This window comes from Arvicanthis niloticus, chromosome Y (genome assembly GCF_011762505.2).
Source record: "Arvicanthis niloticus isolate mArvNil1 chromosome Y, mArvNil1.pat.X, whole genome shotgun sequence".
Lineage (NCBI taxonomy): Eukaryota > Metazoa > Chordata > Mammalia > Rodentia > Muridae > Arvicanthis > Arvicanthis niloticus.
Genome location: NC_133431.1, coordinates 13,251,720 through 13,277,012, shown reverse-complemented (window position 1 = coordinate 13,277,012; position 25,293 = coordinate 13,251,720). Strand labels below are relative to the sequence as shown.

General features: G+C 39.6%; 1 long non-coding RNA gene across 1 annotated transcript; it reads left to right on the top strand.

Annotated features, from left to right (window-relative positions):
• Positions 1 to 6,133: 6,133 nt before the first annotated feature.
• Positions 6,134 to 18,029, top strand: LOC143437403 (uncharacterized). Its single transcript, XR_013106896.1, has 3 exons — positions 6,134 to 7,076; positions 9,181 to 9,321; positions 15,091 to 18,029. It is a non-coding gene; the product is annotated as an uncharacterized LOC143437403 (long non-coding RNA).
• Positions 18,030 to 25,293: the final 7,264 nt, after the last annotated feature.

Here is a 25,293-nt window from a genome sequence, read left to right as displayed (position 1 = left end):
ACCAAAAGCACATCTTGCTTTTGTGTTATTTGTCTTAAATTTTCTGCAAACTGATGTTAAAGGTCAGTCTGCAGCAGATTGCCACTGGCATCCAGTCACTTCCAGGGTCTAATGGAGAGACCCCCTAACTAATTCTTGGAATGGTCCTGATCCTGTCTTAATTTGGGGTCATGGATCAGTCTGTATTTCTTAAGAAAAAGAAAATGGAGCCCGATGGCTGCCTGAAAGATTGGTCCGTCAAGTGGACACAGATCTTGAGCCCAATAATTATGATTCTGATAATGAAGAATCAGATAACAAATCTAGTCAGAGTGTGTTAGCCATGGAAGACCATGAGACTCTAGGCTGTTACTCTATCCAGGGTGTTCCCAAGTCTCATCTCCATCCAACCTAAAAGAGGGGACTTCCGCCCCTAGACCAAGCAGAGAGGGACTACCCAGAACCCCTCTGTCTGGCAATCTGAATTCTTGCTAAGGCTGCGAGGCTAAGCACTGCAAGGGAATATAAATAAAAGTTAAAAATATGTTTCTGGGTTCCCTGAGGGACAAGCCTGACTGCATAGGGGTTGATGTCAAAAGTATCCCCTCTCCAGGAAAAAGACATCAGGACGGGTATGACCTTCAGGCCTTACTGGACAACGACAGGAGGACTGGAGCCATTACAAGGTTCCCTTTAATTACTGGAGGTCAGGCCTCTATCCCCGCCTGGGTAAGATGAGAATTGCCACGGTCCTTCTATAATTGGAAAAGAGAGGAGACTTCAGGGACAGCCCTGCTTAACTTTGAAGGCCTAAAATCAGCTATAAGCCTAAAATTCAGCAATAGGCCTGGCTTATTTGCCCGCTCAAAGTCTTAGGTCTCCATGGAAAAACACTGAAACAGAGGGCTATAAAGTATTGTAAACAGACAGCTTTTGTTGATATCTACCAGCCTGAGTAGTCATAGACTTTGTATCTGATCCCTGTCAGTCAGCAGTTGGATGAGATACTAAAACAGTTCCACCTTCAACCTTATTTCCTACTCGGCTGGGATAATCATATTGCTGTTAACCTTGTTTGAACCTTGTGTCTCAAGCAGATAAGTTGCCTTCACACAAAGATCTCTCCCAACAAGCCCGGCTACTCGGTACCTCAGATGGGATGAAGTCGTGTAACCCACACAGCTGCTTCTACTGGACCTGTTCCTCCTGACCTATCCTCAGATGGGCTCCATAAACCCTGGACAGCAGGACACAGCCGACTCTCCTATATCCCCCATACCCATTCTTCTAGGTTCCCCCTAGAGATACGTCGCCCCCAATGTCAGCAGGAAGTAGCCAGATATCACGACGACGACCCCATTCCTGTTTCACCTCTCTCTTTTCTTTTTAAGTTAACTAAAACGGGGGAAACTGTACTCTCCCCCCATGAGCAAGCCTGAAGAGACCTTGGTTACCACAACAAGGTCAAGTGACGGGATCTAGGTGGAGTTACCCACCTTGGTTTCCCGGAACACAGCAGAACTGCCCCTGGGCTTGCCTTGAGGCATCTCCGGCCGTGACCTGGAATGGACTATGGATTATCCCACCCATCTGAAACCAGGAGGGGTTGTGGGTTGGGTCTTCCCCTTTAAATTGAGAGCCGAACATTAAAGCTTTGGGCCTTGATCAGAGAACTTTGTCTTGGCCTCATCTCTTCTCGCCCTCCTTCCCCCTTCATTCCCAGCCCCCCTTTCAGGTGAATCCAGTTGACTTGTGGCCGCGGGCGGCTACAGTTAATAGTGAATTTTTAGGAATAGAAATCTAAGCCTTAGTAATGTTACATAATTCCTACAAAGATTATAAGGTTATATTGTTAAAATAAGCAGAATTGAAGACTGTATCCAAAGTTTACTGAGTAGTAACAAGTGATGGGATTTGCTGTAGCTCATATCCACAGTGTGTGTGGAGTTGAGTGTTAGGTCCCTTTTACAGAAAAATTAGGATTAGCCATTTTAAAAAGACTGAATCTCCCAATCCAAGAAGAAGGGAGATCTTTTAATTTTCTAGTGTTTCCTCCATGTCTTTCTTCAGTGTTTTGAAGTTTTCATTGTACAGGTTTTTTATTTTTGAATGACAGCATGAAGAGACAAGAATCTCTCATTTTAGAGAACCTCAAAGCAATGCCTACCTAAGAAGCTGTTAATTGATTTATAAAAAAATGACAAAAGAAACTATGCCACACTTTTTAGGATCATAAATTGAAAGAATTTGAGAAGAAATATGCTGTTAGTGAGCAGTACAGTCAATATAAGAACACATTCATTTTCTACTGATCTCAGTGTCTTTCTTTAGTGTTTTACAGTTTTCATTGGGCTGGTCCTTCATTTTCTTGGTTATGTTTACTTCTAGTCTTTATTGTTCAAGGTTTTTATGAATGAGACTGACTTGAATCCTTATTGTTCAGTGTATCTGTTACTGGAGCTAAAGGAAGGCTGCTGAATTCGTGTGTTTATTTTCTATCCCTCTGTTTCTCAGGTTATGAGAGTTATTTTGGTAAAGTCATTAAGTTCTTTCACTTATAACATTTGTAAACAGGGAAACTTTGACTTTTCTTATTTTCATCCCTTTTTAATGCCTAGTTCAGGCTTCATGCACTATAGTTAGCAGTAGTGCAAAGAATGGGCACTTTTGTCTTATCTCTCTGATCTTAGAATGCTTTGGTTTTCGCCATTTCAGTATATATATATATATATATATATATATATATATATATATATATAGAGAGAGAGAGAGAGAGAGAGAGAGAGAGAGGAACCAGCCCTAGTAATTTAAGCTTTATTCCCTCAGGAAAATGTCTGTTCAGTAACATCTCTAATCGTTAGCTGTTTTTGGTAACAGCCCCATGGGTATCTGGATCCAACCCTGTTAGTAGCTCTAAGCACTGACCCACAAGGGCTGCCTGCCTCAGTTTACCTGCCACATGGATGCCAATGTCGGTCATCAGCAATGGTAAAAAATAGTTTACTAATAATTTAGAAGGAAATTGAATTTCAGCCTAATTTTCTGTGTATTTTCTTGAATGTATTACTGCACCACATGTGTTCCTTGTGTTCATGAAGAGATGGACCACCCAAAACTGCAACTGCAGTCATGGACAGTTGTGAGGAAAATTACTTTTTCATTTGTAAAACAAAACACTGAACAAATAAGGCTCCCACCAATGCCATTAATATACAAAAAGAAAATGTAGCTTTTAATTTCTTACCTTTTTATACCTGAAAGAAAAAAACATGACAATGCCTTTTTTTTTGGGGGGGGGTTTACTGGAGTCTCTGTCATTAGGGACTATTATGTTATTTAAAATCATTATCATACTGGTAAAAAAGAAGAAAGGCTAAAATTATTTTCTTACATAATATGTATTTAATATGTGGAAATCATAGAATTGACTTGAAACACTCAATCTTTCTATAAATATACAAGAATTGACTATCCATTAAGAACTAGAACTCACTTAGCTTCTCCATACCTGCCTTCATAACTACAGGAAGCAATTTCAGCTTTTGAAAGAAAGACTCAATTCAACATCTTTGTTTAGAACCTGAAGTCTCCCCTACTGATGAATCTGGTGTATCTGAATTAAAATAAGATTTAATCATTATGTTAAAATTTATTTTCTTTAAAATTTATTAAAGAAATATGGCTTCTATTATTTTCAGGAACAAATTTTTAAGTTTCAAACACCTACATGAACTGCAATTTTTTTCTATAATTAGTAGAAAAACTAGTAAAATTCTTTTTTTAACTCTTCAGCAATAGTTAAGAGAAAAACATGCCACAATAAACTCAAACTGTTTTATCCTATTATCTTGTAACATACATTCCCTGGGGTCGGCAAGGATGAAAGTGGTGAGGGAGATGGAGTCCGTCCCCCTTGCCTTAGGAGAAGCATGCAGCTCACTGTAATAGGAAAACAGTGAACAGACAAGAAGTTTCTATAGAACTTAAAACTAATATGTTACAGAAATTTCAACTTTCTGCCGGCCATTTGATTAAACAATAACTTACTAATCATTTTTAGAAAATTTGGTTTCCTATTCCTCATATCCAGAAACTAAGCCAGTGTAACTAGATAATCTCACCTATACACTACATCCATACATGCGCACACATAGATACGCAGAGTATGTAAATATTTCATATACTATAACGAACCTCAAGGGTTTTCTTTTATACATATCAGGTGAAAACAGTCCAGATGCTCAGCCCATTTGCTTTTTCTTTATTTTCTGTCTCAATCTTCTTAATTATGTGATTTCTAAAGAATAAAAGAATTTAAGTTAATGTATCTGATTTGAAAGCTTAAACTACAAATTCTCTGTTACTTACTGTTTCTCATCTAAGTTCTAGAAAGCTAAACCATAAACATTATATTTGTTTGAGCAAAGGATAATTCTTGTCCAAACTAAAGACATGAACATTTTCTTTGTTTTCTTGTATTTCATCTATTTTTAAAATAGGCTCTAAATTTTCTACCATTTCCATGGTGTTCTACTGACATTTATCAAGTACTGAAATTACAAGAACACAAAGGCACATCCACTGGTGTTCTGTAACTTTCTCTACAAGATTAACTAGAACCTATCATCTATAATATAGGAGTTGTCATTTATTTACTATGTGAATAGCATATATTTTTCATAAAATGAACAATACGTTTTTCCTGAGCATTTGCTTTTTATAGAAGCCGTTTTCTAACACATTAAACCCTATACCACCACATATAGGATTGAAGTCCTGTATTCAACCACAAATCAGCTGGCTTGTGGGGAGCCGACAGAAGGTGACTATCATCCTTGCAGCCATCTTGAGCCATCTACCCTGACAAGAGGCTTGATTACAACAGCCTACAACAGCTGAGCACACTCTGATAACATCTTGGTTTAGATACCCAGGATCTTTTCTTGGGTGTGTGAGATTAAAGGTGTGTGACTTAAGGGTGTGACTTAGAGATCAGATTTAGAGACAAGACCTAAGGGCATGGCTTAAAGGTATGACTTAGAGGCGTGGCTTAGAAGTGAAACATAGAAAAGGCGAGAGGCAGACAGAAGAAATTATTATTAAGAGAAGGAATTAGGAGAGTACAACTTGGAGTACAATTATGAGTTAGATTATGGGTAGGAATTCGGCAGAGTAGGAATTAGGCATTGAGGAAGAAGACACTTGGACTAGAGAACTCAGAAGAATTATCAGTTATTAGGTACTTGGCACTTGGAGGAAGAACAGAGAATTAGGCATTAGAGTCTGGACAGGGACACTCAGGCCACGCCCACACCGTCCTCCGGCCACGCCCATAATGACATCACCGCACACAGTGACAGGTCAGCTGGAGGCCTTTAGCATAGGTCTTAGGGCAGCTCAGGGCAAAGGATGGGGCCGAAAGCTGATTTGCATAAATTGGGTTAAATTATAATACAGCTCAGGGCAAAGGATGGGGCTGAAAGGAGCTGATTTGCATAAACTAGCTTAAATTATAATACAGCTCAGGGGAAAGGATGGGGCTGAAAGGAGCTAATTTGCATAAATTAGGTTAAATTATAATATAACACAGAGCAAAGGATGGGGCTGAAAGGAGCTGGTTTAAATAAATTAGGTTAAATTATAATACAGCTCAGGGCAAAGGATGGGGCTGAAAGGAGCTGGTTTAAATAAATTAGCATAAATTACAATAAAGCTCACAGAACTCAGGAACTGTAAACTCTATAGCCACTGAAACCTCCCACCACAGCCTGACCCCGCCCACTTCCCTCATCCAGGCTCCTCACACATGCACACCAAGGCCACGCCTTTTGCATAACCCCACCCAAACACGCCAACAGGAAAACAGTGTAAAAAGTCCTCACCCAAACAGGCCTGGCCCCACCCACAACACTCACACCGACTCCTCCCACACTTAACAGGCCACGCCTATTCCATAAACCCTGCCCACACGCATAAAAAGATCTCAGAATCTGTAAATACTAATTAGATTCCCTGGCCCCGCCCACAGTGCCTGGCCACGCCCACTTACCTCGACCTGACTCCTCCCACACTCAGGTCACCACAGCCACGCCCCATAAACCCCACCCACCCAGGAACTGTAAATAAACTGGAATTTACACTGACCCCGCCCCCCGCGCTGGCCCCGCCCCGGCCGCCGTGTCTCCCGGGGGCGCCGCGTTCCTGCCTTGGCCTCAGCCCAGTTCGGAGCCGCAGGAGACCAGAAGCCAGATAGAACCGGATCCGGGCGGCCCGGGGTGGGCAGAGCCTCGGCTCACCATCGCTAGGCCCCGCCCACCGCTTCCGTCCGCTGCTGCCGCACACGCGGTCAACCCGCCGCCGCCACTGCCAAGGGCCTCTGTGACGCACTTCCGCTTCCGGGGAGGGCGGGGCTGGCCTTCCGGAAAGGAGGGGAGGTCCTTCCACCCGGAGACACGACGCCGCTTCCGGTTCCCGGGCTCCCGCGAGGGGACTTCCGGTCAGGCTCACCTCTGACTCTGCGGGACGGAAGCAGCGCTGTTTCCGGTGACCGGGGGCGTCCGCGACCCGCGTCCGTCACCCCCCCTGTCCGTCCTCCACAAAACCCTGGTGGCGCCGATCGATCCCGTGATTCCCTGCGGTTCCCGCCTACACGGTCGCGCAGACCGTGACGTCACAGCGACGAGGACCCGCACCGGCGCAAGGCAGCGGCCGCGCGATTCCCCGAGGTCAGTGGCGGCGGCGCGCGATCCCGTGATGCCCCGCGGCGCCCGCCGACCTCTTCGCGGGCTTCTGACGTCACAGGGAGCGCGACTGAGTCCTGCGAACCCGACCGCGTCCTGTCTGAGTCCGCACCGGGATCGTCGTCGCCGCCACCGCCGCGGACCCTGGAGGCGTCGCACTGCCCGTGAAGTCACAGCCGGCGACGGGGTTTTGCGCCGGACGCAATCGACCCCGTGATTCCCCGCGGCAACTTTGGCCCTGTCAATACTAATCAGTTATCAATAAATCGTGGCGCAGGCCTTTGTTCCAGCACTCGAAAGGCAGAGGCAGGGGCATGACGGTGATGGGATGACGACAGTCAGTCATCCTGATAATCGGTAATCAGTACTAATCAATGACGAATAATCGATGCTAAAATGCTAAAAATGATCAGTAACCATGATAACCAATGTTACTGCCAATCGGTAATCAATACCGATCAATAATGGATAATCAATTATTGATAATTAATAGCCAATGCTGATCCATAATTGACGACAGCAATCAATGCAAATCAATAATCAACTTGGGAGGATCCTAATAAATATAAGTATAAATATAAAATGTGCAACGAAATACGGAAATAAAATTATAATGAAGTAAAATGCAAAGTATAAAATATGAGATAAATGAATAAAAATATAAAAATATAAAAATATAAAATAAAATATTAAATACGAAAAATCTAAATAAGATAAGAATATAAAATATAACAACAATGTAGTAAAGTCAATAAAAATGGAATAAAATAACGTATAAAGATAAAATTAAACGAAATAAATAAAAATATAAAATAAAATATAAAATATAACATAACAAATAAATAAAATATAAAATATAAAACAAGCTATAGAGAGACAAATTATTATTATTTATTATTATCAATATTATGAGGTCCTGTGGAGCACAGTTTGTCAAACAGCGTCTGACAGGAAGTGACGCATGTAGTATAATATTTAACAATTTTATTTCCCTTACACAGCCCGGTGTAGAATTAAAAGTCTGATCAGATTTTTCTTTTAAATCTTTAATTTATTTTATATTATATTTTGTATTTGATATCATATTTTACATCGTTTTAAAACGATTTACTTTTATTTTTATGTTTTATATTTTATATTTAATGTATTTCATATTTTATTTCGATTTTATATTTATATTCATAGTATGTTTCATACTTCTTTTATATTTTACACTTTATATTTTATTATATATTTTAAAGATTAAATTTATTTCTTCTTTTATATTTTGTTTTAATTTATATTTAATTTTTATTTTATAGTTTACATTTACATGATATTTTACGTATATAATTTTTTTATATTTTATATTTAAATTTATATTTCACTTTATTTTTATTTTATATTTTATATTTGATGTATTTTGTATTTTTTAATTTAATATTTTATATTTATGTTTTGTATTTTACATTTTATATTTTATTGTATATTTTAAATTTTAGTTTATTTCATATTTTCATATTTATTTCTTATTATATATATGTATAATATATCATATATACATAATTTATGTTATTTTGTATTTTATACTTAATGTTATATTTTATATTATTTTATATATTACTTTACTTTTAGTTTTTTATTTTCTATTTTATTTTATGTTTTAAATTGTGTTTTTTTCATATTTACATATATATTATATTTATAGTTTGCATCTTATATTTTATTATATATTTAAATTTTATTTTACACTTTATAGATTATGTTTTATATTTTATATTTTATTTTAATGTTATATTTTATATTTTATATTATTTTCTATTTTATTTTGCTTTCATTTTTTAATTTTATATTTTATATTTGATGTATTTTACATTATATTTACTTTTTATTTTATTTTCATTATATTTATATTATATTTTATACTTATGGTTTATAAGTTACATTTGATATTTATTATATATTTTAATTTTAAATTATAATTTTTATATATTTACATTTAATTTCATATTTTCTATTATTTAATATTTTGTTTTCTTTATTTTTTTATTTCATATTTTATATTTTATATTTGACTTATTTTATATTTTATTTTATTTCATATTTTATATTTATGTTTTATATTTTACATATATTTGAAATTTTAAATTTTGTTTTATTTCATTTTATATTTTATATTATTTATTTCATATTAATATTTGTATTGTATGTTTTAGTTTGTATTTTTTTATTATTTTCCATTTTAATTTACTTTTTTTAATTTTGTATTTTAAATTTTATATTACCGAATTTTATGTGTCGTTTTATTTTATTTTTATTTTATATTTTATATTTACATTTACATTATAATTATCGATGTTTTATATTTAATATTTTTTCCATTGTGGTTTAATTTAATTTTTAATTTTATATTTTGGAATTTAAATTCGATGTATTTTATATTTTATTTTTATTTTTATATTTTATGTTTTGTGTTTTATAGTTGATGCATCTGATTCAGAGACGCGGCTTCATCACCTCTATCGATTTTCCAATGATTTATTTCCCAGCCGACACAACACAGAGACAAATCCATAAGGGACGAAGTGAGGCCCTGAGACCCTGGCGGACACGGTTGTCCAAGGCAGGTGGCAAAGAAAGCACTGGAAATTATTGATTAATAATAACTAGTTATTATTTCAGGGGGGTCCTGCGAATTTATATACATATCTGAATTTTTGTTTATTACACACATATTTATATATATTACAGATATATATATATATATATATATATATATAAAACAAATATATTTATATATATTACAGACATATTTATATATGTTACAGACATATTTATATATATTACGGACATATTTATATATATTATAGATATATTTATATATTACAGACATACATATATATTATAGACATATTTACATATATTACAGACATATATATATTATAGACATTTTTATATATATTACAGACATTTATATATATTACAGACATATTTATATATATTAGACAGACATTTATATATATTACAGACATTTACATATATTACAGACATATATATTACAGACATATTTACATATATTACATAAATATTCCAGACATATTTATATATATTACAGACATATTTACATATATTACAGACATATTTATATATATTACAGACATACTTATATATATTACAGACATATATATATATTACAGACATATTTATATATATTACAGACATATTTATACATATTACAGACACATATATATTATAGACATATTTATATATATTGCAGACATATTTACATATATTACATACATATTTATATATATTGCTGCAGACATACACATTAGACATACTTATACATATTATAAACATATATATTAGACATATTTATATATATTACAGACTTATTTATATATATTATAGACATATAATGTGTACAATAAACAGATATTCAAATATGTGTATAAGAAACAAATATTAAGATCCATGTGATGTAATATATATAAATATGTCGATGAGATACAAATGTTCAGATATGTGCATAATATATACTAATATGTAAATATATGTAATGTGCATAATATATATAAGTATGTAAATATATATAATGTCTATAATATATAAAAATATATAAATACATATAAATACTTTTCTAACCATAGGTTGGCATTACTAGAAATAAAAGATACGTGAAGAAATAATTCTATCTTTTAATGGTGAAGAACTATTTAATTCAATTTAATTTAATTTTTTAAATTAACATTAATTTAATTAATTTAGTTTAATGATGAAGAAGGAAAGAAACTAATTTAATTTTTAATTTTTAAATTTCAATAGGGATTGCTAGGTAATGTTGGGAGAAGGGAGACGAGGTGGGCAGGAAGAGATGATCTTAGCATCCACAGGCAGACTTAGTCAGGACAGAGGTAAAGCTGCCTCTGGTGTTTAGTACAGTGCTAGGGGAAATTGTGATCATTGCATCTGGGATAACAGACAGTGTGGTAGATCTATAGAAAGCTTACCTGTGTCCTGGCAGGTAAAGCATGTGGTTGAACAGGGACTGTCTGCCCAAGAGGGGCTGAGACACAGGGATGGGGCAGGAAAGGAAGGGCAGATGGGCATTGTCTATCTTATCTATAAGATGATACACAGGGGGAGAGGCAACTTCCACTGGTATTCTGTCTCAGAGTAAGTGCAACTGATATTAGGATCTGCAGTAACAGATAGTGAGGCAGGTCTTTGGACAAAGTACCCTTTCTATTGCCATGCATGGCTTGTGGTTGAACAGGAGCATTTTTCAATAATCAGGACCTCAGGCACAAGGATGAGTTTGTAAACCCCAATCAGTTCTGTTTCCGAGAGTGCACAAAGTCCACTTGAGCAAACATCCTATGACAATCCCCCCTTGTCAACAGCCAGTCAAGATACAACTGCAGGGTTAAGCTACATATAAGATAATTAATACACCTTACAGAGGAAAAGTTAGTCTACCCATCATGTTTGTCAGATGGTTTTGCCCCCTTGATTGGTTCCTGCAGATTATGCCAGACATGCAGCTTTTAAAATATTAAGTTGCTGACCTGTATGTTAATGCCCCAATCTTGCTGTAACTACAATAAATACCCAGCACCTCTAGACTCTCAGTTTTGGTCTCATGTGAGGCTGACTGATGAGAATCCTTATTACAGAGCTCATAATAAAGACCTCCATGTGTTTGCATTACAATAGGCTACTTGTTGGTCTTTGGGGTCTCTGTGACTTGGACATAACATCTTAGTGCATTGACCCAAGACCCTCAGGACTCCCAACTAAAGGACTGAAAGGCCGGTTGTTAATATCCACCATTCTTTTTGGGTCAGTGGCTTGTCTGCCAGATTTGAGATAGTGTGCCTTGGTTTTCAGGTTTTTCTTGAGTATCTGTGGAGGGAGGTGACTAAATTGAACGTGGGACCCTGCTACAGTGGATACGCTGGAGAGTCGCAGCCCCAAAGTGCTTTGAAGATGTTCCAGAGCCTAGTATAGTGGACGGTGTTTCTCTGGTCTTAATTTCTGGGAAGGTTAGAGCAGACTTGGAGCCCTGCTACAGGGCTCACAGCTGCCATCCTGTCTTCATTTTCTCCTTTGTCCAAGTGGAAGAATCTGCTGGGTAGCTTTTACTGCCCCCTTGTGGCTGTCTATTTTGTGTGTGGCACTTTGTTGTTCTCTCACTGAGGAAATGAGACAGACTCCATCCTAATCAATTTAGTTACCAGCCCCACACCTTGGGTTAAATCCTTCTTAACAACAGGACCTAGACCCATTGACTAGTCCATGACAGAGAGCTCTTAAAGACAGCATCCAGGGCAAAGTCAGGCTCTGCCTACCTTATTTTACAGGGTAGAAAGACAAAGACCTCATTTCCCACCTCCTGAACTACCCTCTGTGCAGTTCATATGTGACTCTGTGATTTTGAACTTGGAGCTGTCATAAGATGGGAGGTTGTTCTTCATTGATTGTCACAAATTTATCATATCTTCCTTGGGTCAGAGATCCTGTCCTTTGTTGGTGGTCATTTCTGTTCTGTGAGACAATCTGCTTTTCTGTCTACCTTCCAGCTGTTTTAGCCTCCTCTTTGGTAGCACTGGCCTGGGAACCCAGGGTTAAAGAAACTCACCCCAGGTCAGCACAGCCTCTGAGATCCCCATTCCAGTGTATCCTTCCCTGCTCTGAGCCAGGTGCCCTCCCTATTTTGTCCTGGCTCAGCCACAACTCCAACTCCCTCTTGTGGTGGCTGGGGCTCCTGTAATTGATATGATTAGCTCATTGATTTTGTGTTGTAACAACTTCCTCATTTATTATTGTGTCTATGTCATAGTTGTTTTCAGTTCTCAGCATTTCAGAGCTACAGTTATCTGAAAGAGTCTCAATTCAGGGCATGTCCTCAACAGAATGGCTGGTTGCTATGTCTGTGAGAGATAGTGTTGATGATTGATTAGGAAGGCTCTTCCACTGAGGGTGGCAATATCTCTAAGCAAGTGGTCCAGGGCTAGATGAGAGAGCAGGCTGAGCATGAGACAGTGAGCAAGCAAGAGAGCAAGCCAGGAGACAGTGTTTGTCCATGCTTTTTGCCTTCAGTTTCTAATCTAAGCTCCCAAAATAATGGACTGTGATCTGACAGAACCATGTACAACAGCCACTTAATACCTGAGATGCTTTTCCTCAGAGCATTCAATCACAGCAGCAGAGTAGCAAGTTAGAACAACAACAACAACAAAATGATATCCAGATGTGATTATGCTGCTGGACAGAATCTATGTTCCCTTTTGAAGGAATGTGGAGAATATCACAAACTGAGATGGCAAAATCATAGAGAGATGTACATGGATCTTATCCAGTTGTTCTCATAGGACATGGAAGCTTGGGGTGTTGACAGTAGTGCAGCCAAAGGTAGTTGAGGTTGTGCTTGTTCAGTGGAAAATAGGCTCTGAGAAAACTTTAGTTAGAGGTCATTTGTGTGATATTTCTGTCAAAAATCTTCCCTACTTTGGCTTATGCCCTGAGACATTGAGTAGGGTAAAATTTAAAACTAATATGCTGATTTGTATATTTTTATTTTATTTATATGTATTGTTTACTTTTCCCATTTATTTATATATTTCCTTATATCTCCGTTACTACCCCCTCCCCATTCCATCTTCCATAGTACCTCATCCCTGACTCCTTTTTTCTCCCCAGGGAGGGTTGGGGGCCACTTGAATAACCCCCAGTCATGGCATGTCAAGTCTCTGCAGGGTTAAGCACATCCTCTCCTACTGAGGTCAGACATGCCAGCCAAGTATGGGGAACAGTGTGGACAGACAGGCACCACCTTAAGGGACATCCCCCACTCTGGTTGTTGAGGAACCCATGTGAAGACTGAGTAGCACATAGAGTACATATAATACTGGGGACCTCTGTCCATCCTGTGTATACTCTTTGGTGGGTGACTCAGTCTCTGAGAGTCTCCTAGGGCCCAGGTTAGTTAACTCTGATGTTCTTCTTATGAACGTCCTGTTTTAAAGGCAAATAGTTGGGTCTGTAAAACACTTTCAAGTGTTTAGTTCATGACCAACATAGCAGGTAATAGGGACCAACTGAAGAAGGCATCACTGAGGCTAACTCAGTCCTGGCAGGACAAATTTAAAATATAAATTAAAAATAAAATAAATAAAATAAAATATAAAGTATAAAATAAAGTTTAAAATTTTAAATATATAATAAAATAAAATGTAAAATATAAAATATAAAATATAATATAAATACAATTTTAAAATATAAATTAATAAAATAAAGTAAAATATAAAGTATAAAGTTTAAAATTCAAAATATATATTAAAATATGAAATGTAAAATATAAAACTTCAATTTAAAATACAAAAATAAAATAAAATATAAAATAATCAAATATAAAATATAAAGTATAAAATATAAAATAAAAAAGTAAAATATAAAATAATATAAAAATAAAATATAAATATAAAGTATAAGTATAATAATATTTTAATTTTATATTTTATTTTTAATTTTAGATTTTATTTTTCTAATATCTTAGAAAAAAACTTTCCCTGGTATGCAATACCTAATAAGGTAATAGGACCCAATAATGGACCCGTCTTTGTTGCCCAGGTAGGTCAGGAACTGGCCGCCCAGCTGGGGATGAATTAGAAATTGTGCATTTAGGCCCCAGATTTTAGGACAGGTAGAGAAAATGAATAGAACTCTAACAGAGACCTGAACTGACTTGGCCTTGGAGACTGGCGGGAGTGATTAGACAGCTCTCCTTCCCTTTGCCTCATTTGAGGTTCAGAACACTCCGACAGGTTAAATCCTGTGTGGCAGCTGCCGCTGCTCACTGAGACAGAGGGGCAATCAATCCTTTTCCTTTTTTCTTTTTTTTTTTTTCCTTTTTTTTTCTCTTTTTTTTTTCTTTTTCTTTCTTTCTTTCTTTTTTTGTTTGTTTGTTTGTTTGTTTGTTTTGTTTTTCGAGACAGGGTTTCTCTGTGTAGTCCTGGCTGTCCTGGAACTCACTTTGTAGACCAGGCTGGCCTCGAACTCAGAAATCCGCCTGCCTCTACCTCCCAAGTGCTGGGATTAAAGGCATGCGCCACCACTGCAGGGCTCTTTTTCTTTTTTTATTCCTTTTTTTTTCTTTTTCCTTTTTTATTCTTTTTTCCTTTTTTTTTCTTTTTTCTTTTTTCTTTTTTTCTTTTTCTCTTTCTTTTTCCTTTTTTTCTTTTTCTTTTTTTCCTTTTTCTCTTTCTTTTTTCCTTTTTTCTTTTTTTTGTTTTTTTCTTGTTTATCTTTCTTTTTTTTCTATTTTCTTTGTTCTTCAGGGCACTCAATCCTAATATTGTTCTTTCCAAATCCCTGTTTGCCCACATGAAAGTGTTCAAGGTGGCTCAACATATGAGACCGGAGGCCTGAGCACCAGTTCCAAGCAGGAAACGCAGTCTGACATCACTGAGCTGGAAACTTGGAACCCAGCTGAATGCATCTGATGACGACCCCAGCCTCAACCCCAGATACACAGGCTCTAGTGGCCGACTTTGTAGGCTACAAGCTAAGGCAGAAGGGTTATGTCCGAGGAGCTGGCCCAGAAGAAGGCCCAACAGCCGACCCGATACACCAAGCCATGCGGGCGGCTGGAGATGAATTTGAGACCTGCTTCTGGCGCACCTTCTCTGACCTGGTTGCTCAACTACAGGTGATCCCAGGCTCAGCCCAACAATGCTTCATCCAGGTTTCCAAGGAACTATTCCAAGGAGGCCCCAATTGGGGCCGTCTTGTGGCATTCTTTGTCTTTGGGGCGGCCCTGTGTGCTGAGAGTATTGACAAAAACTTAGAGCCATTGGTGAGGCAGATACAGGATTGGATGGTGGCCTATCTAGAAATACACCTGGCTGACTGGATCCACAACAATGGCGGCTGGACGGAGTTCACAGCCCTGTACATGAACAGGGCCCTGAAAAAGACATGGTGTCTACAGAAAGGAAACTGGATGTCAGTAAAGACAATACTGACGGGGGCTGTGACACTGGGGGCCCTGATATCTGTAGGGGTCTTTCTTACATTGGTTTTTCTTCATCCAGGCTGGTGAACTTTTGTTAGAGAAAGGGTAAGTGCTGTTCAGATTTTAGTGTTACCCCATCGATATCGACATTTAGGTCAGGAAAACGAAAGTTATGATGATACTGAAGTTTAAAATTTCTAAAAATTTACATTAGAAGTTGGGTGGGAATGGGCCTATGAATAGTTAAGTTTTTATGATTAAAAACCTAATGGAATATTAACAATATGGTAAAGCCTTTGCATGTCATAGTTCTTTACACACACACAAAGAAATCACACTGGAGAGAATCCTCATTAATGTAATCACTGGGGGAAAACTGACAATTCACTTTTATCTGTGACTACATAATAGAAAACATTCAAGAGAGTGACTCAATGTAATCAAGGTGTTAAGCCTTTGCACGACACAGTCATCACCCATTACATAAAAGAACACATACTGGAGAGAAACTGAATGTCATGAATGAGGTAAAGCCTTTCCAGGACACAGTCATCTCTGAATACACAAAAGAAAATGTGCAGAGTGAAATTTATTAATGTAGTCAATGTGATAAAGCCTTTGCATGTCACTGTACTCTCCAAACACTTAAAGAAACATACACCTTGGAGAAACCTTACAGATGTAATGAATGTGGTAAAGCCTATGCATATCTCTGTAGTCTCCAAAGACATAAAAGAACACAAACTGAGCAGAAACCTTTTGATTGTTCTAAAGTTGGGAAATTGTTTACATGCCACAGTGGTTTCTGAATACAGAAATGAACACATATGAGATAGAAACCATCTGAAAGTAATTAACATGTTAAAGCCTCTGCAAGTCCTAATCATATTTAAATGCATAAAAGAATTCATAGTTGAAGTAAACTGTGGTGATTTAAATATTCTTGACCCTAAAAAGTGGCAATATTAAGAGATGTGCCTTGTGGGAGTAGATGTTACCTTTTTGAAGGAAGTGAATTACTATGGTTGTGGTCTCTGGAGCTCAGGCCAGTACAAAACAGACCCTCCTACCACTTGGCTGGAAGACAATGTCTTCTTGGATGCCTTCTCATGAAGATGCAGAACTCTCAGCTCCTTCTCCAGCATCATGGCTGCCTGCATGCTGACATTGGACTAAACATTTGAAAGTGTAATACAGACTGAATTAACTATTTGCCTTTAAAACAGTTGCCTTGGTCACAGTGTCTCTTCTTAGCAATGGAAATTCTAAGACAGAAGTTGGTACCCCAGACTTAAGTATTCTTATTGGTAGGCTTGACCATGCTTTTGTTGGATGCAATGTGGATTTTTAGACTTTGGATTTGTACATGCATTAAGTGGAACTTCATGGGCCATCCTAGTAGAACACATATGACCTAAGGGTGGTTTGAACTTTGCATAGAATTTTTATAATGTTTTGCTGAAGAATGCTGCTGTGTTTTGCTCTCATCTGAAGGTAAACAGGTTTATTTTGTTAACTGGATTGACAAAGGAAGTCTCAGGAAAGCCAAGCATAGCTTTTGGCCTGTGCTTACTCTCATGGTGATTGTTTTGATCATGCTTAGTAATGTTAGAAAGGAAAAATATGAAATGTTAGCTTCAAAGAGAAAATCTCACCAGGAAGTTGAATGAAGCTAAATCCTATGATCAAAGACACACAATGGAATTAAAGAAATGGTGATATTATGGCAAGATTCCATCCACCTAAACATACGGATGTAACGTTATATGGATGAGAACTGTATAATGTTAGGCATTATTATTAACTGGTTATTGTTTTTATGTGTACATAAGAGGATAAAAGTACATGTCAAATTGAGAATTGACAGATTGTGATTACTATACAGGGATTTCAATTTAAAATCTAAAAAAATATAGGATATACTTAGGTCCAGGCATGGTGGTATACAACTTAAATCCCAGGAGATGAACATCAAGCAGATGTCTGATTCAAGTCATCCTGGTACAGAACAAGTTTAGGTAATGAAAAGTTTAGATATGGGCAGAGTGTTACCCACATATTACTCAACATTCAGGAGACAGAGCTATGCAGATCTGAGTTCAAGATTCATCTACAGAGCAAGTTCAAGGACAGCCGAGCTGAGGCAGTGAAGGTGTTGAAAACTAGAAAACTGCTGATGATGTAATAGAAGGGGCGATGTTTGGGCCCCAGCAGGCAGAGGAACTCAGCAGCTTTGTCCTTGTGACTCTGCTTTTAGAGGAAAGAATAGAAGGGACGACTGACACCATTGATGCTGGTTGGCTGTAGTTAGAAAATAATAATAATAATAATCAATGCCGATCTATAATGAATAAACAGTAATCAATAATTATCGATACTGATTGATAAGCCGGGCGGTGGTGGCGCACGCCTTTAATCCCAGCACTCGGGAGGCAGAGGCAGGCGGATTTCTGAGTTCGAGGCCAGCCTGGTCTACAGAGTGAGTTCCATGACAGCCAGGGCTATACAGAGAAACCCTGTCTCAAAAAAACCAATAATAATAATAATAATAATAATAATAATAATAATAATAATAATAATAATCAATACTGATTAATAACCAATAATGATCAATAATCGATGGCACACACCTTTTATCCCAGCACTTGGGAGGCAGAGGCAGGTGGATTTCTGGGTTTGAGGCCAGCCTGGTCTACAGAGTGAGTTCCAGACAGCCAGGGCTACACAGAGAAACCCTGTCTTGAAAAACCAAAAAAAAAAAAACCCACAAACAAACAAACAAACAAACAAACAAAAAACAAAACAACAAATAAACCCTACAGGTTCCCACGGCCCCCAGAGTAAAAGATGAAGTTCTTACAAAAATCCACCCATCTCTTCCTCCCTCCCTTTCCACCCTCCTCACTCTGGCCAGGACCCATTCTGTTCTCTTACCTCAGAGCCTGAATTCAGCCTAGGTGTTCAGTCTACCTGAGTATTCTTTCCTCAGATCTCCACATCACCAATTCGCCTGCCTCTTAACTGTCATTCAGATGTCTCTTCTCTGGGATGTCCCCACCACACTCTCACCACCTTCTGCTTCCTCCAACCCACTTATTCCCCAAACACAAGGGAACATGTCTTTTTACTACAGAAACTGTTTATGATGTCAACCGACTAGAAACCACCTTCAGAAGGGCAAAGGTGTATCTGTCTGGTTCCCTGCCACATTTCCACAGCCAAGAACAGAACTCTACATGTATGTGGGGGGGGGGGACAGCGGCAGGGGGTCTGCACATTTTTCTGCATCAGTAAGTGAAGGCAGGCAGGCCTGGAAGTGGTTTCCCTTAGCTACCATCTTGATTTTCTTAGAGGGGATAGCTAGGCTGAACGTTATTCCCTGCTCAGCAGAGACCCCAGATGCCCTGGCTCTTCCACTGGGATGTAGGATAGGTGTCCCTTGTCCTAACTCTGCACTTCACTTGCTTTCTTCATTTAGGCTGTAATGAGGCCCTATATGGCTAACCTGGACCAGCAGAAAGTGCCAGGGAGGAGGCCAAACAGGATGCCAAGCCTGAAGGCCTCCACTGAGCTACAGTGGGAGAGCTGAGGTGAGGATTGATGTGTTCCTCAAAAGGTTCAGAGAAGACAAGCCCTCTGAACCCCGACACCAGTTACATGCCTCCAGCCACTTTGATACCCCATTCCCTACTCTGAACCAAGAAGAACCACCACCCAAGTGATGTCTACTCCAGTGGTTAGGGCCAAGCAGCTGTTCCACCATGCCTCAGGTAGGCTCCCCACATGCAAGGTAGACAGCTCATACTGTTACTTTAAGTTCCGCAGGCCCTCACAGTGACACAGGAGGGTCTGTGAGCAAATTCAACATTAATTCTGAATCTGTTGTGTGCCAGGTGAGGCAGGAGCATGTTCCCTGACAAGATGCAGTTTTTGGAAGAGTTGGCACTTCAACTAATCCCTGCAGAATGGCTCTAATCCCACCAGGATAAAGGCTTTCCAAGCTAATGGGCCATGTGACTAAAGGCACAAAGGCAGGTAATGTACAGACCCATGCAGGAAACAGAGACTTGGCTGCTACTTGGAAACATATGTCTATGAGGCAAAGACAGGCCAAGGTCAAATTCTGAAGAGCCTTGTGCTACATTGAGGAGCCTGAAATCAAGCAACAGGGACCATCTGAAGTTTCCAGGGTGGCAGTATGACATGACCTGAGAGATGCTTGGGGAAAGAGACTCTGACCACAGCAGTGGACAATGGGGTGATCACTTCGGTGGTTCTCTTCTGAGGGAAGCATCAGACAGGGAGAGTGTTCACAGACTGCACTGAGGGAGGGCTCTGATGGGTGGCAGGGATGCAGGAAACTCTGTTTCTTGGGATGAACTCCAATTTATCTTAATTAGGTTGAACTGAGGAAAGCAAAAGGAGGGAATTCTGTGCAGGCACTGGAAAGCTGCTAACTCTTGGAGCCCGTGTTGTGATCTGGTGCTGAGAGCCCTTCATCTCTTCCATTACTTTTATTTATTTATTTATTTATTGAGATAGAGGAGGGGAGTGGGGGAGATGAGAGAGACACAATAGAATGGCTCAGAGAACAAAAAGCTCTGGTTCCTTTTGGTGCCTCACTTTTATCAGGGGATGCAGCTCTCTCAGTACCCTATAATCACAGTGCAGGCAGGGATGCAGCCAGTGACTTACCATTCAGGCATGGATGCATCCTGGACAGCAAGTCTTCCTGCCAGTGTCTGCCAGCTCAGATCTGATGCACAGAATGGGAAAGGAGGCCTGAGAGTGGAGGGGTTTGAGCCAAGGTCCAGCTGGTCCTCTGTGATCTCACCTACTATGTGTCCGAGGACCGTGCTAGTTTTTAAACTTCATAGAATGCTCGAGGAAGTATTAGTCTTGTCACTTTGCAAATGGAGTAACTGGGGTTCAGTGGTTAAAGAGATCATTCAAATACTTGAAGCCAAGACTGAACTGGATCTCTTTAGCTTCAAAACCTAAGTCTTTAACCTATGCCACACTGACCTGATAAGAGGAAACACACACACACACACACACACCCCACCCTCACCCACATGCAAGCTTGCCAATAGACTTCCTGGGAGAGAAACACATCAAAGGAAACTGTCTTACAATCCTGCAGGACTGCAGGTGCTTAAGGCAAATGTGGTCCTTGGGTTGGGTTGTCCAGCTCTCAGTTAAACAGGCCCTGGATCAGGCCCCTCTTTTTCTGTCCCACTTTCTCACTCACTCACTATCACTCTCCCCATGCCATCACTGGATCCCTGGACTCCAGTGACTGCTGGAGGTCATGTTCAAGTCTCACCTTGATTCTGTCCCACCAAGGTGATAGAGCCAGTGGTTCCCCCTGCTGTACTTGGCTCTATATTGGAAGGATGCTGCACTGGGCTGTACCCAGGTGATCAATACACATGCTGCAGGCTATAGCCCAGACAAAAGACCCAGAGGACCCAGAGGGTTCACAACCACAAAAGCCAAGGGGCTTTGTGCATTCAGCCCCTCACTACTAATAAAAGAATCAGAAAGCACCACTAAGACCTAAACCAAACACCATAGGAAAACAAAGACACCAAATAATAACACCAAATAATGAAAATTAAATTAGTAAATACTGCAATCTTTTCCTCCTTCACTTCCTCCCATTTGAGTAAGGTGCTATAGAGAATTAAGGACAGGGTTTCTCTGTGTAGCCCTGGCTGTCCTGGAACTCACTCTGTAGACCAGGCTGGCCTCAAACTCAGAAAGCTGCCTGCCTCTGCCTCCCAAGTGCTGGGATTAAAGGTGTGAGCCACCACAGCCCAGCAAGAGTTCTACATCTTGATCTATAAGCAGCACCAGGAGACTGTGTCCACACTGGGCATAGCTTGAACATCTATTAAAACCTCAAGGCCCAACTCCACAGTGACACACTTCCTCCAACATGGCCACACATACTCCAACAAGGCCACACCGCCTACTAGTGCAGCTCCCTATGGGACAAGCATTCAAACACATGAACCTATGCGGGCCATTCCTATTCAAACCATCACAGTAGATAAGTCTTCAGACAGGAATTGCATAGATAAAACTATACATAAATTTAAATTTCCAGATATCTTCACCAACCCACAAGACAAACTACTCAACCACAGCAGAGATTAGACCCAGGAAGAGTAGATAGAACTGGTAAAAGAGACAGCAAAAACAAAGCGGTTAATTAAGTGATAACCTTTCCAGACTGAGAATATGGCCCTCTCCTGACTTCTTCAGCAAAACCAAATGTTTTATGCTGTGTATGTACCCTTTCTCAAGCAAGAAAGAACATAAGCTCCTTTCTTGGGGAAATCACAAGCATGAACCCCAAAAGACCTCAGGGCCAACCCTAATCCTGAGTCCCTGCATGAAGACCCTGAGAGGTAAAGTGAAGCCTAGGTCACTCTACGGACTCCAAGATGTTGGAGGTGACAAAGTTGTGAGACATCTGCCAGGGAGATTGGCTTACATGGAGTGAAACCAGCCTGTTAGAGATATATTATGAAAAAAAAAAAGAGAAAGAAAAAAGCAGGGCAGTGGTCATGCATGCCTTTAGTCCCAGCACTCAGGAGGCAGAGGCAGGCTGATTTCTGAGGTCGAGGCCAGCCTGGTCTACAGAGTGAGTTCCAGGACAGCCACGACTACACAGAGAAACCCTGTCTCCAAAAAAAAAAAACAAAACAAAACAAAACAAACAAACAAAAAACAGAAAAAAATGCCCTTCAGAACATACACACACACACACACACACACACACACACACACACACACACACACACAGTGTGGTGTCCCTCAGCATTTTTGGAACAACTTTAAAAAAAAAACAGAAAAAAAAGTGGATTCCCCTCAGAGGACACATGTACATGTGAAACAATTTCAACATTCTTCAGGCATGTCTCTGTAGTAGACTTTGAAGGAGAGATTAGTTACAACTGCAGCACTGGATGCTATGGAGCCTCTAAGGTGCTTGCTTGTTGGACGTGACTCCTTTGGACTTTTTCACTCTCCAGGTCTCAGATGAGAATTTCCATGATACTGATGGCTGGCTGGTGGTTGGGAAGACAGACTAAAGGAAGGTTGGCTGGCTGGACAGTAGGTGGCAGCATGAGCCTGTGCAGGCAGAGCAGGCCGAGTAGGTCCCAACCCCACCCTGCCCCCTGATCCCCTGATTTTTTTATTCTTTCTCTCCCCATTCTCTCTCTCTCTCTCTCTCTCTCTGTCTCTCTCTCTCTCTCTGTCTCTCTCTCTCTGTCTCTGTCTCTGTCTCTCTGTGTGTCTCTCTCTGTCTCTGTCTCTGTCTCTCTGTGTGTGTGTTCAACTGAGGAGGCAATGGCAGAACAGTGTTTGACCCTTCTCTATAAGCCAGGCTACCCCACTACTGCCTCCCCCTCCCTCTTTTTTTAAGTGTGTTTTTAAAAATTCTGTTCAGTTTATTGTAAGTTAATCGCATGTCTTATTTTCCTTTTCATTTTTTTTTTAAGCTGAGTCAGGGGCTTCTGTACATAGACCTGGAAATTAGTACCTAGATCGGGCCTGCCTTCCTCCGGGACCCCACCTGGCTTCCTGTCATTGTCCATTTAGCTTAATTTCAATATTTATTCATGTCTGAGAGGGACAGAGAGGACGAGGGAGAATTGTATCACAGGCTATAGTTTAATTTCTTCACTAATCATGTGGTTGTCCACCCCGCCCTCATTTCCGTCCTCATGCCACATGTAACCTTGAGTAAGATAAATCCTTTTTGTCGGCACCCATACCATATGACACAGGCTTACTCCCACTGAGCCCTCTGATTTTCCTCACATCTCTGTCTTTTAAAAATTAGACTTGGGTGGGGCTGCTGGAGAGATGGCTCAGTGGTTAAGAGCACTGATTGCTTTTCCAGAGGTCCTGAGTTCAGTTCCCAGCAACCAGATGGTGGCTCTCAACCACCTACCATTGGGATTTAATGCCCTCTTTCAAGGATGAAATCCAATGTACTCGTGGAGAATGGTAAGGAAGCTTTTCTGAGGAAGGTCTTCTGATCTAGAAAGTACCTTTAAAATGAAATGTGAATCACAAGAAGCATTTGTTTTGAAATATTGAGCTAGGAGCTACTTAAGCTTACACAAAACAGTCCATTGTTTAGATTGATCCCAGGAAGGAGGAGGGGAGACAGAGAGAGAGAGAGAGAGAGAGAGAGAGAGAGAGAGAGAGAGAGAGAGGAGAGAGGAGAGGAGAGGAGAGAGAGGAGAGAGGAGAGAGGAGAGAGAAGAGTGAGAGAGGAGGAGAGGAGAGAGAGAGAAGAGAGAGAGGAGTGAGAGAGGAGAGAGGAGAGGAGAAAGAGAGAGAAGAGAAATAGAGGAGAGAAAAGAGAGAAAGAGAAGAGAGAGAGAAGAGAGAGAAGAGAGAGGAGAGACAGGGAACAGAGAGGAGAGAGAGAGAGATTGTAACATTTAATTAGAGCTGGTTTGTGAGACAAAAACTTGTATTTAATGAGTAGTGCTGGAATTAAGGGAGGGTGTATGCACCACCAGGACCAGCTGAATTTCTAAAAAACAGAAGAGAAAGAAAAGAAAGGAAAGGAAAAACTGCTTTCTATATACCCAAGCAATGGTAATTTGCTACAGTGTCCCTTTTGTGTAGTTTGAATTAAACTTTGGTTTATTTAGGAAGTTTCACACACACAGTATTATCTCCAAAGAGGAGCCAACAGCATCTTTGTGTGTAGTCAGTAGTCAGTTGTTGCACTCTTTAAATGTTGTTGTTGTTTGAAAACCCAGTTCTCAGAAGGTAAAATGGAGACAAGTCCAAAGTCACTTGCATTGAAGTCATCTCCAACTGACAACTACAGGCCCAGGGTAGAATTGTGTGGATGAGGAAGAAGAATCTAGGAGGAGCTTTGGGATGGGAAACTCTGATCGGAATACAGTGTAGAAACTACAGTTTCTTTCTACCATAAGCCCCCTCCAACAACAAAAAAAAAAAAAAAACCCAAAAAACCCCACCACCATCATCGTCACCACCACCAAAAACCTCTGGCAGCAAAACCATAGCAACTGCAAGTGTTCCTTGTCTGAATATCCAACCACTTCCAGCTAGGTTGGTGTGTAATTCTGTCCCAGTTGTGCTACCGTGGTTAAGAAAAAGGGGAACCACCTATATAGTTCTGTGACACCATCATCCATATATCTATATCTATGTCAATGTCTATGTCAATATCTATATCATCTATATTTATATATCTATATCTATCTATCTATCTATCTATCTATCTATCTATCTATCTATCTATCTATCCCCCCCCCCTCAGGACAGTCCTGGACAGTCATTCCTTTAAGCCTCAGGTAAACCCTGTAGGGTAAGCTTTCCAAATTCATCCATCCTGAAGGGTGGGTGTGCTTGCTTCCGTCATTAAGACCCAAACTTTGGTTGGTGTTGAAATAAAGAACAAATGAATGAATGAATAAATAAATAAATAAATTAGGAGGGGATACAGATGCCTAATGGTTGTAATTTCCTAATACACAGGCCTAGGCTCCATTTCCCTGTTGGAGAGTTAGCTGA